At 37.6% G+C, this 2,595-nt stretch overlaps 1 long non-coding RNA gene across 1 annotated transcript; it reads left to right on the plus strand.

Annotated features, from left to right (window-relative positions):
- Positions 1-371: 371 nt before the first annotated feature.
- On the plus strand, positions 372-1,389 carry LOC110871281. Its single transcript, XR_002553616.1, has 2 exons — positions 372-590; positions 1,126-1,389. It is a non-coding gene; the product is annotated as an uncharacterized LOC110871281 (long non-coding RNA).
- Positions 1,390-2,595: the final 1,206 nt, after the last annotated feature.

A 2,595-nucleotide genomic window follows, 5' to 3' on the forward strand; every position in this document is an offset into this window, starting at 1 on the left:
TGAAGCTTAAATCTCAAGAAAATTCGATGCATGAGCCCCTTTTTGCGAAAATCTAACCCTAATTAGTGAAGTGGTAAGTTTAATTTTCTGAAATTGTGAATTGTTGAATAAGGGGTAAAACCCAATCTCGATTCCTTGTATCAATTGTAATAAATCTGAGTTAAGATTGCTTTTTAGAACAAGAATCATGCTTGAATTTATGTTCTATGAAAAGTGTAGTGAAAACCCACTTTGTAAAGATTATGTTACTAATAGGAAATTCATAAGGATTATGATCATGTGTTAGTTGATATGTGAAATTGTTGTGATGCTCGAATGCTAGATAAACTGATTTTAGGATGGAAATTATATGAATTTAGAGGAAGGTGATTCTTGTGTTGTGATGAGCTAGTAGGAACATGCTTAATAAACTTGTACCTTGTACCTTATATATGATGCTTACCAAGTGTTCGATGAAATGCCTAAAAGAAGAATGTATGTGGAAATAGTATAACGAAACCACAAACTAAATGAAGTGAATGAATGTTCTAATGTAGGCATAAAGGAAGAAGGTACAAGCACCAAGAAAACGGAAGGAGCGCAAGATCGAGGTATGTTTCGTTGCATACGAGTCCTTGTTATATTTTCTATTTATATAAAATTTGATGTAAAATTATCCTTGTATAACAAATGCGACAAGTAGTAAGTAAGCGACAAATCCCTTGTGGATTTGGGTATGTTATCGAAAGTGATGTTAAGCTATCCATTTTGATCGATTGAAATTCAATCGTGTCAAGTAAAAGATGAACGCCATCCGTTCTAACGGATAGCTTGAATGCTATAATAAAGATGAGAGTTATAATCCGTTTTACGGATAGAAGAAAGAGTAATGTTGAAAGCCAATAAACCCAATTAAACGGGTCGAATGTGTATGCTCAACTCTCTACGAGAGTGTTTATGCAAAACCCAATTAAACGGGTTGAATGTGTATGCTTAATTCTCGATGAGAGTGTTTATGCCTAACCCAACTTTTGGGGTTGTTGAATGCGTAAAAGTAAGAATGTTTTGTATAGATAAAGCTAAAACGAAAGGTTATGATTTACTATGGTGATAACTAACCTTTTTAAATTTTGAATGTTAGTGTAGGTAAAGCACCTCTATAGGCGATTTGGAGATATGGAGCGAGCACATGTTCAAGCCTTATTATACCAAGCGCTTCCGTAAATTTATATGCATGCTTTTGGGTCCATGTTTTGTTACTTGTTAAACCTTGTTAAAAGTTTTAGATTTGAAAACTTGTTGTTTTTGTTTGGGATGATTTAATGTAAAAAGGGTCGTATGTAAATGTCGTCTATTATGTCAAAACAGGGGGTATGTCCGTTTTACAAACGGATCATGCCCAAATTTTGTAAAAATTTCTATTATGTGTCAAAATTGGTATTTCGATGTCCGAAAAATCTTGCTTTTGTAAGTAATCTAACATTATCGAAAAGCGGACGCTACAAGTTGGTATCAGAGCCAAGGTTTGAGGGATTCGAGCGTTAAACGCGATGCTTGAACTCAAACCGATGGCTCGTTCGAAGAAGTGCTCGCTCCAAGGTCGCCCATGAGGTAACATTTAAATTATAAATAAATTTGCAAGTGTTTATTATGAGTTTAGTGAAAATAATTAAAAAGATGTGTGGGAAAGTTAAATGAGAAGTTTCGGAGCTGTAGATCCCAAACGGAATGGAAAGAATCGAAATGGAATGCTTTAAGAGATCTGCAGCGTTTCAGCTAAACGAAGGCCCGTCGCCGACGGGTTAGCCCCCGTCGCCGACGGCCTGCCCTGGTCCAACGCCCAAAATAACTGCCGACGGGAAAACTTGTCCGACGGCCATCATACGAGCCCGTCGCCGACGGGCAACATAGCCGTCGCCGACGGCTTACATAATGCCAATACGCTGAATTGTTTTGTTTTTCATGTTTTGTGTTACCGGTTTGTCCGAAAGCTTATTTCATGGCTACGTTGTGTCCATATAAGGTTTAACAAGTGTATGTAATCACAATTAGCGAATACAACGAGAATAGATTCGTAAGAATCAAAGGAAATGAAGCAAATGACATGAAATGGATTAAGTGAATGATGATTAATGAGTAATGATATGCTGAAAGTCTGTGATTTGTATTAAACGAAATATTAACATTGTGTAGATGGCTGATGCAAGAAATATTAATGATGATAATGATGATAACAATGATGCGGCTAGACAAGAAGCATTCGAGAACAAAGTTACGGAAGTAGCGGAAGGGGTTATGCAAGCCAATCTCCCACGATTAGCTCAAGAAGTAGAAAGCCGAGTTCTGGGGGTGGTGGATGCTATGATGACCAGTAGGTTTGAAGAATTGAAAGAATTAATCGAAGGATCCAAGGGTAGAGGTAAGGAACGAAGGTGCACTTATAAGGATTTTATGGCATGCCATCCGACGACGTATGACGGTAAAATAGATCCCGTTGAATGTCAAAGATGGGTCTCGAACATAGAGGCGGTGTTTATACGAAGTCGGTGCGATAAGGAGGATCAAGTGATGTTCGCTACCGGTTTACTAACCCATCAGGCGAAAGATTGGTGGGAT

The sequence above is a fragment of the Helianthus annuus genome, chromosome 2 (genome assembly GCF_002127325.2).
Source record: "Helianthus annuus cultivar XRQ/B chromosome 2, HanXRQr2.0-SUNRISE, whole genome shotgun sequence".
In the NCBI taxonomy this organism is placed as follows: domain Eukaryota; kingdom Viridiplantae; phylum Streptophyta; class Magnoliopsida; order Asterales; family Asteraceae; genus Helianthus; species Helianthus annuus.